Here is a 12,407-nt window from a genome sequence, read left to right as displayed (position 1 = left end):
CAGGATGGATTTGGGGACAGGATGGATCTGGGGACAGGATGGATTTGGGGACAGGATGGTGAGGGGCTGGCACCTCTCCCCATGGGGCTGAGTGAGGGGTGGCTGGGCAGCCCATGGAGATGTTTCTTATTGAGGTTTGCAAGGCACAGGGCAGAGCTGCTGGGGTCACCTGCCCAGGGCTGCTTACTCTGCCTCTGGATTACAAGATTATTTTATTTTTTCACCCAGGAAAGTGGCAGAGGCTGGACAGGCTCGTGGGGATGCTGAGGCAGCTTTCCCTCAGTCAGACCCCAGGGCTGCTCCTGGAAAAACATCATTTTCTTTTGGCTCCAAAGGGCTCTTCCCAAACAGAGCCCCACGGGGGCAGGGTCACTTTTACCAGGGATGCTTTGTCATTTTTCTTTTGCTAACAAGAGCTCCAGGAAGATTCTGCTGAGACTCCCCCTTCATGTGCAGCCCAGGTGTTTCCAGCTCAGCTGCTGGAGTTCCAGTACCAGTTTCTCTAACATTTATTTCACCCAGAATATTCTGTAACTCGCTTAAAATTAAAAATGTAGGAGTTGGGTAAAACAAATTGTATTTAATATCAACTTAATTAGCCCAATGATATTGCACAGATGGCATTCTGGATTTTCATGTTTTATTCAAGAAACCTTTTGGGTTTGGGATAATATATCTGAAACTGAGACAGAATTCAGCAGCCTCACCTTGGCATTTAAACCAAGTCTGCTGCAGAGCTCGGGGGGGCTGGGCTGGGATCTCTGGTTTTGGGTTCTGCTCTTGGGTGGGCAGGAGTAAATGTGGAGATTTCCAGCTGGACTCACAGGTAGGAATAAAGCTGGGTGATGGAAGACAGCCTAATAGACAGCAAATGATAAACAGGCTTTTAAAAGAGGAAAGAAAGGTGAAAAGCTGTGATTCTTGGAGACCTGGCAGGAGCTCTGGGAGTTTCTGTGGGCAGAGCAACTGCTTGGGCCAGGAGAAATGAAGAGAAGGATCCAGGGAGAGCTCAGAGCCCCTTCCAGTGCCTAAAGGGGCTCCAGGAGAACTGGAGAGGGACTGGGACAAGGGATGGAGGGACAGGACACAGGGAATGGCTCCCAGTGCCAGAGGGCAGGGCTGGATGGGATATTGGGCAGGAATTGTTCCCTGGCAGGGTGGGCAGGCCCTGGCACAGGGTGCCCAGAGCAGCTGGGGCTGCCCCTGGATCCCTGGAAGTGCCCAAGGCCAGGCTGGACAGGGCTTGGAGCAGCCTGGGACAGTGGAAGGTGTCCCTGCCGTGGCAGAGGGAGGAACAACATGAACTTTAAGGTCCCTTCCACCACAAACCTTTCTGTGATAATTTTTCCTCTTCAGCCCCAGTTATTGTCAGTGTTGTTTTTGTAAGTGAAGACCAAGTGGACCAATTTCCAGAGCTCTGTTCCTTTCCTTCTCTGTGGTGAGATGTCCCTAAAAAGTGATGCCTTAGAGGCTCCCAGTGGTCCTGAGCTCTGAGAGAATATCTTGTCTCCCTTTTTTTCTGAGCCCCAGCCCTGGCCCTGCCCCTCAGCTGCCCTCTGTTCCCTGAGCCTCCTTCATCCACTGCTGAGTGTCCTTGAAGAGCTCCTCAGGAGCAGCAGTTTTCCTTTGGAGCCCAGGCTGAGGCTCCTGGGAGCATCACAGGGGGATGACACAGTGTGCAATTCCCAAATTCCCTGTGTAGCCCTTGCCTGGGGCAGAGGAGCTGCGTGTGTCAGGCTGTGTCCCACCTCCCTGTCCCAGCTTCCCTGAGCAGTTTCCTGCCTCAGAACATTCCAGCCCCCTTTTCTTGGTGACCCTGCTCTGCTCCCAGCCTTAGCAGCCAGCCCAGTTTCAGGGCCAGTAGCAGACTTTTCCAAAATCCTCCTGCTTTATTGAGCCAGCACCCCCAGGGTCCCCAGGGAAGGGCTGTGCCCAGGAATTCTGCTTCCACTTCAGTGTTTTGTCCTTGTGTGACCTTCGGGGCCCTGGTGAGGCCTGATCTGAAGCTCCTGGATGAAGGAGGTGTCCATCCCCAGTGCGAGGGTCTCCAGTGCCAATCCCTGGCAGAAGCAGGGTTGGCTGCCAAAAATTTCTCCTCAGTGTCAGAGTGTGCTTTTGTTTTGGAAAGGAGTGAAATTTCCATGTGGCCAAAGTCCTGGGCTGATCTGGGTCCATTTGGAGCATCCCACGTGAGCAGGTGAGGCTCCCTCCGTGCCAGGGAAGGTTCCCAGCAGGCTGGGTCCTGTAGGACAGGAAAGCTGCTGGGTGGCCAGGCTTTGAGGTGTGGAGAGACAATCCTGCTGCACAGGACGTGCTCCAGAAGAGCCCTGTGGCTGAAGGCATCAGTAAGAGACAGCCAGGGCAGCTGGAGGGAGAATCAAACTGTGCTGCTCCCCCGGGAAAGCACTTCACTCACATCCAGGAGGGCTGGCAAACACAGGCTGGGCTTGGGGTCTCCTGCAGCTGGGAAAAACCTTTCCTTGGAGCAGGCAGACTCCAGCCCTGCTCACCTTTGGCTCAGAGCTGGGAGCTTGTGATGTGCTGCTGGTGCTGGGAATCAGCTGGGAAGAGTGGGACACCCTGCAGCTCAGCAGATGTGACCAGAGGTGCCCAAACCCTTCACTGGTGTCCTGCTGTGTACCTGAGGAGTGCTTGACACACCTCAGCTTAGCCAGAAGTGGCTCATGGCCCTGCTGGGATGGATCTCTAAAGTTCAGATAGGTGACAGGGGGTTCAGTATTTCCAGGGTCCTCTAGGCAGTACTGAATGTGACAAGCTAAAACTCCATTTTCATGCCTCAGTTACTCCACTTGTGCCCTTTCTCTCATCATTCCTGGTTGTTTTTAAGACTCCCTTGCTCTATTTTTAGCTGTGGATCTTTTTCCAGAGACAGGAACAGGGAGAAAATGTGTGGGGTTTTTGGTGGTGGTAGGTTTTTATGTAATAGAAATACACTCATCTGACTCTGCACATGGTCATTTACCTGGGCAGGGATGGCACCAGCCCCCAGAGAACCCATTTGTGCTGGTGTTGCTCTGCACCCCCTGATTTGGGATCTGTTCAGCCAGAGCAGTTCAGCACGTCCTGTTCCACCTGGGGACACCTCTCGGTGTCAGTGCTGTGAGGAGGAGGAGGAGGAGGCTGCAAGGAGCAGAAGAGCAGCTGTGACCTGCAGGGAGGCACAGGGTGAGGGGCAGGAACACAGATGGATACTCCAAGGCCCAGGAAAAGGGGATGTGCTGGTGCTGAAAGAGAAGGGAGCAGTTTGGGTGAGCCCAGACAAGATCCTGCAGCCTCTGGCCCTGGCTTCTCCCAGGGCTGGGCTGGCATCTTGGGGACAACCCTGGGCTTGGTTTGGTGCCATGGAACCCTCAAAACTCTTCTTTCTCAATCCCCAAACTCTTCAGGCCTGCAATTATCCTGTTAGATTAAGTCAAATCATCCTTTCTGTCCATGAAGGTCCATTTTTGCTGCTGACCCCATCCCCCAGCACAAAATAGTTCTGTTTTCATGGTCTGTCTAATTTGTAATTTTCATGGGTGTTTGAGCAGCCACTTTGACCTTTCTGGGTGCAGTGTGGAGTGCTGGAAGTCAGGAATGCCAGTGTGTATAACATTGTTTATTTTAGGCATTTCTCTAATCACTGCCTGCCTTTGCTGCTGCTGCCCCTCCAGAACCACAGCAAAAACATCTCTCAACATCCCTAAAGAGCAAACAAGATTTAAATTGTGCTTTGAATTCAGATATGTTCTCCTCCTTCCAACACTCAGAGTGGCAGGGAAAGGGCTGATGAAAGCCTGGAGCCACCTCAGCCACATCCAGCCTCTTTCCTGGTGCTTCCTCAGTGTGCTGATCTGTGAGCTGCCAAATGTGGGGCAAGATTTGGGTGTAATCCTGATGGAAACCCCCAGCAATAACAAACTTTGGGGGTTTTACTGCTGCTTTGACACAGATACTCAAACTGAAGCTGTGTCCTGTCCATGCCAACCCCCAGCTTATTCCAAGCTGCAGACTTACTTGGGAATCTTTGCCTTGGATTTGGCCCCTTGCTGCCTTCAGTGAATGAATCCCTCTTTGTGCTGGGTTCAGCTTCCAGCTGAAGCTGAGGCAGCTCCTGGGAGCAATTTGAATTATTTTTTATTTTGGCCACAGCAGTGGAGAGAGGTGGTGACCCCAGAGGGCAGAAGGACTAATTTGGAGGTTGGAGAGAGCTTAGTGGTGTCCCCAGAGCCCCCAGGAGCTCATGGGGACTGAGGGAGAATGGGAGGGGAAATCTGCTTCATCCAACTTTGTGTACCCCCAGTGCAGGCAGCTGTGTCTGAGCAAGTTATTCAGGCTTTCCTTGGAGCTGAGAGAGAAAAACTGATTTTTGTGGAGTGCCATTCACCACCCTGGATTTCAATATCTGAAATGAGTGAGACTGTGTGTCCTGGAAAAGCCTTTTTTTTAAAACATGGAACCTGCAAAAGCTGGCTTGGACAGAGCAGTTAACTACATGAGTAGTTAATATCTAAATTCAGGCAAATTTAAATGTGTTTCTTCCCTGCCCAGGTATTTCCACCCAGCTAAGGCAGACCCAAGCTCGCTGCTCTTTCCAGTTCTCTTTCCTCTGCCCCCAAACATGATGTGAAACACTGCTTTGGAATGTTTTACCCTGTAAAACAACATATTGCACTGTTCCCTGTTCACTTCCAATTTTATGCAACTTTCTCTGCTGGAATAGGCTCAGTGATCCCAGGAAATAATTGGTGAGCTTGTTAGACTAATGGGATTTTTATTTTCAAGGCTATAGATCAAACAAGTATGCCTGAAAATTCATTATACATGCAGTGAGCACAAAATAATTATTCCTTCCCATGGAAGTGCTGGAGGAGAGACTGTGATAAGGTGGAGCTTTAAAAAAACCTGCTTGATTTATCATTTGAGGCAAAGTTCCTGTGAGATGCACGAATTCAGTATTCAGTGACAGTCACCTGGCTGGCCAGGGGGCAGGGGACAGCCTGGAAAGGATTTTGACTTTGCTTTTTTGACTTTATTTTTGGTCTGGAGCTGAACAGCCCCTGAGTTGTGCTCCTCCTCTTCAGCAAACAGCCCCAGGTGTTGTTTGGAACAGCAGAATTTTGTGTTGCTCCCAGGTGGTGAAAAGGGGATGGTTTCCCACCTCCCTCTTCTCCAGAGCTTTGGTTTTCCATCTCCTTCCCCTCTGGGGGAGCAAAGGAAATCTCAGCCAGGAGAGAGGATTTGCTCAGTCCTGCAGGTGAGAAAGGGGATGTCAGTGGAGGATCTGTCCCAGAATAAAATGATGGATATTGACTGAGATGTGGGCTGTGCTGCCTCATGTTCAGCCTCACCATGCCGAGCATTTTGGGTTTAAATTGCAGTGTCTGGGGCTGTCCTGGTTTGGGGCTGCTGGGACCTTGTCCATGAGCTGAGCTTGAGCAGTTCCATTGGTTGTGTCCCACGAGGAACCAGGAGGAGATGCTGGCAAGGGAACTGGAGCTCCTGCCCTGTGGGGACAGGCTGGGAAAGCTGAACCTGGAGAAGAGAAGGTTGTGAGGAGACCTCAGAGCTCCTTCCCAGGGTGTGAAGGGGCTGCAGGGAAGTGGGAGAGTGACTCTTCCTCAGGAGCTGCAGTGACAGGACAAGGGGGAATGGGATCAAACTGGAAGAGGGGAAACTTAAGTTAGAAATACACAAGAAATTGTTCCCTGGGAGGGTGCTGAGCACCCTGGCACAGGGTGCCCAGAGCAGCTGGGGCTGCCCCTGGATCCCTGGAAGTGTCCAAGGCCAGGCTGGACAGGGCTGGGAGCAGCCTGGGACAGTGGAAGGTGTCCCTGCCTTGGCTGGGGGAGGAATGAGATGATCTATAAGGTGCCTTCCAACCCAACCCATTCTGGGGGGGAATTTTACCTTCAGTAAAAATTAAAAAGTAAATTTTACCTTCAGTGTATTTGCAAATTGCAATTTATTTTTGCATCTTTGTTTGAAAATTAATTTGTCTTAAACATATTTTGTGTGTTTCTTGAGTTGTCCACATTTTGCTGCTCTTCAATCAAGTATTTTCCATTTGTAGAGCTGACCAAAGAATTAATTGTTCACTGAGAACTTCCATAGAAAACCCCTTTATAAAAAAATCACAAGTGGATACTGTCTTTGTGGGGAAAATTGGTGAATGTTTGGGATATGACAGGAGAGAGAAAAAAGGAAAAGAAGCAAAGACAAGTCATAAAAAGGATCAAAAGCGCAAGCTGTGACATCTTGGAAAGAAAAATGCTTGATATACCTTGGAAAAGCTTGAAAACAAATCTCCAACATAACTTAAAAATAGTTCTTCTCATTCTGCAGGCACAAAGACTAATTGGAAGTGACACCATTTAAGAATGTCACTTCCAGTCTGTCTCAGTGCCCTGCTGTTTGTGCCTCCCATCCTGTGCTGGGCTGGGATCTCTCCGTGAGCAGGGAGAGGGAATTCTGTCCCTCAGTAGAGACTGGGCTTGGTGCCCAGCTCCTTCTGGGCAAGCAGCTCCTCCTCATCCCCGTGGATGCACCCACAAGTGCAGGGTTCTGGATTTGGCATCTTCAAGCCAGCATTTGCCTTTTGATGGACGCCTCTCACAGCCAGTGTGGTTGGGAAGGTGGTGACCTGACTGTGCAATCCCTGGTGGTGGTCAAAAACACATAAATACTGAGAGAATAAAGGACTCTGTTTCACCACACCTCGAGCTGTGTCCCTGGGACTCATTTTGTGTCCAGCAGTGACACTGAACGAGGGGGGATGAACAGGCCAGCAGCAGTTCTGGCTGGAGGATTCCTGCTGGGCTGCACCCATCCTCTCAGGAAACATCAGTGTGTGTCAAACACCTCCTGAGGGAGCCCCTTAGGCACTGCTTCTGCCCAAGTTTGGCCAACATCTCCCTGGGCAAAGCATCCAGGGCAGTTCTTGCAAAGGCAGCACCTTTGAGGAACCCACAGTTCACAGCAAATTGCACACAATTACTCTGCAGTGCATAAGCAGTAAGTAATCAAGCATGCTAATGACCAGCAGCGTTAATTACTGGCCACTTCCCCCAGCTGTTCCTCACCTCTGGTCCCAGCTGCAAAACCAGCTCACGGTGTGCAACAACTGCATTTGGAGGCCCAGAACACCCCTGGCCTTTGGCTGACTGTGTAAAAGTTGGATGACAATTTGTAGCTCCATGTGGGAATTTCAGAGCTTCCCCAATTAACCCCTGAGTGCTGTGGGATTCTCTGCTGCAGGATCTGAGTGTGACAAGCTGCTGATATCACTTGAGTTGGTGTTGGGGCATCACAGAGGAGCCTGGACACCTTCCCCTATCCCAGGCTGCTCCAAGCCCCATCCAGCCTGGCACCTGCAGGGATCCAGGGGCAGCCACAGGAAACCTGTGCCAGGGCCTCAGCAGCCTCACAGGGAACAATTGACATAATTAACGTAATTAACATAGTTCCTTCTGAAGGTCCAATGGTGAAAAGCATCTCTGTAGCTTCAGCTGATGAGTTTCAACACTGAAAGGCACAAAAAAACCCAGAAGAAACAGAGCTCAAGCTGGCCAGGAGGAACATTTCCTCTCCTGCTGCCAATTATGGGGCAAGGATGACACCACAGCGTGTTAGTAGAATTAAATATCTATTTGAACTTTGCTTCTCGTGTACTTTTTAATTTTAATATTATTTATTCTTTGACTTTCAATAATTCATCGAGATGCGTCCATATCGGTAATTAAAACATGTACAGTAAGAAACTGAGCTCACATAAATTATTCCACGGCATTCATTATTTATTTGGCCACTTACAGCTGTGCAAAATTTACAGAGAAAATATGTACATTAATTAACATGTACATTACAATTTCATTAGTGCACTTTTTCGGTGAGTAAAGATACTCAGATATGGGGGTGTGAGCAGCTAGAGAGGCTTTGCTTGTGCCTTTTAAATGATTTAGGTTTAAGAAGAGGTCTGTGGTTGGAACCCAGGAGGAGCTGCTCGAGGGAAGCCTTTCTGCTGGCCTTACACGTGTGGTGGCAAAGTGGTTTTTCCCAAAGGTGCCAAGAGTCCTGAGCCAAGCTCAGGGATGGATGTTTGGCTGTGTTGTTCAACCATGGGCACTGAGTAGAGCAAGGGACAAGAGAAAATCTGATATTTCAGACCCTCTGGTGTAATTTCCTGTGGTTGAGTCTGTCAGGGAGTGCTGGTGCCGTGGTGGTCCCACTGCTGGTGTGTCCTGGAGGATGAGGACAAGGCCCTGCAGAAGACTCTCAGAGGGGTTCTGGAGGCACCACTGTTGATTTTTACCCCCACAGATTCCAGCTGAGGCTGCTGTGAAGTGACTCCAGTTCTAAAACCAGCTCTGGAAAAGGTCCTGTGCATCAGCACTGAGGCTCAGCTCAAACAATGAGGAGTTTCTTTGTGCCAAGTGGATTAAAAATACCCAAACCAACCCAAGCAAACAACTCACAGATTCTATCATAGTCTGAAAGGGAAAAGAAACATTTTTATTCAGTGCCACAAAATTTGCATCAATAACAAGTCCAGTAGCACACCAGGAAATTTCCACATGAGTAAACTCCACTCACTGCAAAAAGGCTTGTATCCACTCCTGGAATTTAATGGTTCAGCTGGCATGTGAAAGCTGTTATTTGGAGGTTTAATTATTAAGGTCAAATTAAATTTCAGCTATTGCAGCAATGAGCAGATGCCAGCTGAGGGATTCCTTGCTGGGGAATGCTGGAGAGGATTTTGGTGGATCCACATGGGAGCCTCCCTGCTTGGGGGATGTTCAGAAGGATAATGAGCTATTCAGGAGTTTTGGGGGTCCCATGGGTAATTATGAATTACTCCTGGTGAAATTTGGCTATGAACTTCCTCACAGTGACCTGTGGAGTTCCAGGTCAATGAGGTGCTGCTGGAATGAAAGGAATGCTCCACTTCATGGTTATGGAGATTTTCCTTCCCCCAGCAGGAGCTCTGGCTGGGACTTGTAATGGAAAGTGTGAAGACTTGTGCAGATGAAGAGCAAAGAGAACAAAGACCCTCCAAAACTCACTCTGTCTTTCCAACCAACCCCACAGAATATGTCTGTGAGCTTTCATAGTTTTTGAATTGCCAGCCACAAACAGATTTAATTATTTTTGGCCTGGCTGTGAGTGCACTCAGAGGGTGGAGAAGATGGAGAGACAGGTTTGGGGAAGCAGAACACAGAGCTGTCTGATTCCTGGAAGGCTGGAGTGAGGTCTTGGGGGAAATCTGTCTCACACAGAGACTTGACAAGAGCCATGAGGCTCTGGATCATCCTCCCCTGGGCTGCCCAGGCATGGGAACTCCATCCCTCTGTCCCACAGGGGGCAAAGTGCAGACCCCCCAGCCTTCCCCAAACACCTGCAGCCAGGGCATTTAGGAGCTGATTCCCCAGGGCAGGGCTGCACTTCAGGCATTTGTTCTCCCTTTACAGCTCAGCTGCCAGGATGCAACAAACACATTGGTTTGGATGGACACAAAATCCATTTCTGGTGTGTGCAGTGCAAGTGTGGAGGAATTCCTGTTGGCCTGAACCATCTGCTCTCCTGTGAGCACCTGACACTGCACAGAGCCAAAGGTGGGATCACTACAAGGGGATCTTCTCTTCCTCCTACTCTCTTCATCATCACATTATTATTATCATCACATAAACTGGAGGTTGGGACACTTCACTGGGGCAGGGACACCCAGGCTGAGTGAGGAAAGGCCTCTCCCCACTTCTCTGACATCCTAATGATGGCAACCCATCATTACCCTACAAAGACCCATCCCAGAGGAGCCTGTTGCTTCCTGGCAGCTGCTGGAAGGAAGTGAAAGCATTCCCAAGGAAAAAGGGAGAAACTGAGTCCATCTCACCAATGCCTCAGAGCAAAACTTTAGAAGGCATTATTCTGTGTATTCCCAACTTCATGGCCAGAGTCGAGGCTGGGTTTGAAAAATGTGGATTTACTTCTTTTATAGAGGAACATTTATTTTTTCACAGCAGAAGGAACTCTTTTGAGTTTCCTGCTTGAGACAGAGATTGAAAAATATAGAGCCTTGTCTTTCAAAAATGTTCTGAGGAGCCACTGCAAGGTTTCAGATGAGGGCCACAATTATGCTCTGGAGGTTGTCAGAAGGAAGGATGCTGCTCAGTCTTTCCCTGTTCTCTTTACTGGAGCTGGCATGAAAATGGATTATTCTAAACCATCTCTCTGTGTGGCTGTCCCATTTGTCAGGTTCCTGCAGGCATATTCCCTGCTTGATGTTTTCATAAACTCCACTCCTTTTCCTTGGCTTCTGCTGATTAATTGTAATGGCAAGTGAAAATATTCCAAAATAAATCTGTTTTCATGGCCCTCTGCAAAGTCCACTCTGAGAACCCTGTGCAGATGTAGCAGTTTGGGAGGAGGTGGGGCAGCTCCAGGTGCACATCACACATCAGCCCTGTGGTGTCCACATTTTCCAAACCCTGCCCCAACTCTGGCCATGAAGTTGGCAATGCACAGGAAATGCCTCTAAAGTTTTGCTCTGAGGACTCAGGTGAGATGGACTCAATTTCTCCTCCTGTTTCCTTGAGAATACTTCCATTTCCTGCTGTTAGTTTGGTTAGGGTCTGTATTTTCAAGTAAGGAGCAAATTATTATTATTATTATTCAGTCCAGGAAACTAAAGGAACATAAGGAGAAATCACAGAAATTTTTAGGTTGGAAAAGATCCTAAGATCTAGGAGATTCTAAGATCCAATCCAACCATGAAGCCAACCTTTCCAGCCCCCCCAGTGATCCCATGGAGAGGGAGGTGCCAGCAGCAGCCCCAGAGCTGGGCTGTGACAGAGCAGGGATGAGGCCAAGTCCAGAACTGCTTCCCAATGACCCCCCTCACTCCTGAATCCTCTACTCCTGGTACCAAGGCTGCTGTTTTCCCTGGAAATGTGTCTTTCCAGCCCAGAAACTCCTCCCCACTGGAGAAGCCCCAGCAGCAGAGCCCTTTTTGCACTCTGTGGATGCTGCAGGGCAAAGCCTGTGGTGGCCCCTTGGTTTGGGCTCTGCAGCTCTCGGCACCCAAATGAAGCTCTGCCAACACCTCCTGCTTCTGCTGCATCCTTGCACACTGTCTGATGATCTGACAGCTTTTCCCAGCCCAAATGAGCTGCAGTGAGCACAGCAAGAGATGAAAATGAACTCCAGTGATGCCTTTTTCCTGCAGGAAGATGAGGATGGGCAAGTCCTTCCTCTGAGGTTCCCTTCAGCCCAACACTGGGACACTGCTGCTGAGCTGGGCTCAGCTTTGTTTTCTCTCCCAAAGTAAAAGATAGGCTGAAACTAGGACAAAACAACAAAGAGGGAGAGACAAAAAGGGAGAGCCTGGGTTTGAATTGACAGAAACCCCAGGAGCCAGTGTGCAGCCCTGTAAATATTGGAATGACATTACCTGAGCTTGAGAAAAAATTGACAAATTGTTAGGCTGAATTCCTATCTCTAGTGGAACTGGAGAGCAACCACCATGGAGATAACGTTATTTCCTTTAATCATTTTCTTTGGCAAGAGAATCAGAAGGAAAAAGCTCCAGAGTGACTCTTATTATATTTTCCCTCCCTCTGCTTTTTCTTTCTGATTCCCTCCATCATTCCCAGCTCTGTCAAGATTGTGACAAACTTAATTACCAGCAAACAGCAGGAATCCCAGATGACATATCCATGGTTTTTTCTTTCTTCTGACTTCATGAGATCTTTGGTCTTTAATGTAGAGTGAATGAGGACGGGGAGCAGCTGCTGCTGGTGTCCAATACCAGCAGCATCTGAGCCCTTATCTCCTTGAGATCTTCAGTGTCAGGGTAGGATGTGGATAACAAAACCTCCCAGAGTGATGAGATTCAGGGCTGGAGGTTCAGAAAATGGGATTGTGCATGGACAGGCCCAGATCTGCCATTTGGGGGCTGTCATAGAAACCTGCTCTCATTTCAGGACTGCTCACAGCAGGGACTGCACAGCCCAGGCCTCTTGCTCCAGGATAAGGCACATTTGTGCCTCCTGCATCTGTAAAGGTTGGCTATAAAACAAGAGCTGGGTGAAACATTGTCATTTGCAGGGTTTTTCCCCTAAAACCACGTTTCTAGGGTGTGAAACAGCCCAGGGTGAGGTTCACTGAATGGTTTTGAGCGAGAAAAAAGATTTAAAAGAAAAATGCCCTAAAATAGTTTGAGTATTTTTAAGTGGAGTTTTGCCCTTTGATCTTTTCAAAGGGAATTTTATTGTCTTGCTGTCTGGAAGATGTTTTGGCTGCAGGGGTCTGGAGTGGAGAGGCTTTTCAGAGTCCTCACCAGTTCTCCAAGTTCAAGAAAATTGTGGCCAGCCAGGTTTTGGCCACCTGTGCTCCCATTGCTGCAGAAGCAG

General features: G+C 49.0%; 1 protein-coding gene across 2 annotated transcripts in view; it reads left to right on the top strand.

The window, feature by feature from the left end:
• Nucleotides 1–12,407, top strand: part of LOC107213168 (perilipin-3-like) — a 663,366-nt gene that overhangs the window by 630,503 nt on the left and 20,456 nt on the right. The window contains exon 1 of one of the 2 annotated variants that reach the window (XM_015647284.2): nucleotides 9,594–9,611. The exons of the other annotated variant lie outside the window; for it this stretch is intronic. The gene's annotated coding sequence lies outside the window, so the exon portion shown is untranslated. Of the gene's footprint in view, nucleotides 1–9,593; nucleotides 9,612–12,407 lie in introns of those variants that run through there. 2 annotated transcript variants of the gene reach the window in all.

Source organism: Parus major, chromosome 20 (assembly GCF_001522545.3).
Source record: "Parus major isolate Abel chromosome 20, Parus_major1.1, whole genome shotgun sequence".
NCBI lineage: Eukaryota > Metazoa > Chordata > Aves > Passeriformes > Paridae > Parus > Parus major.
The sequence above is the reverse complement of the archived record's forward strand: the minus strand, read 5'-3'. Positions and strand labels throughout refer to the sequence as shown.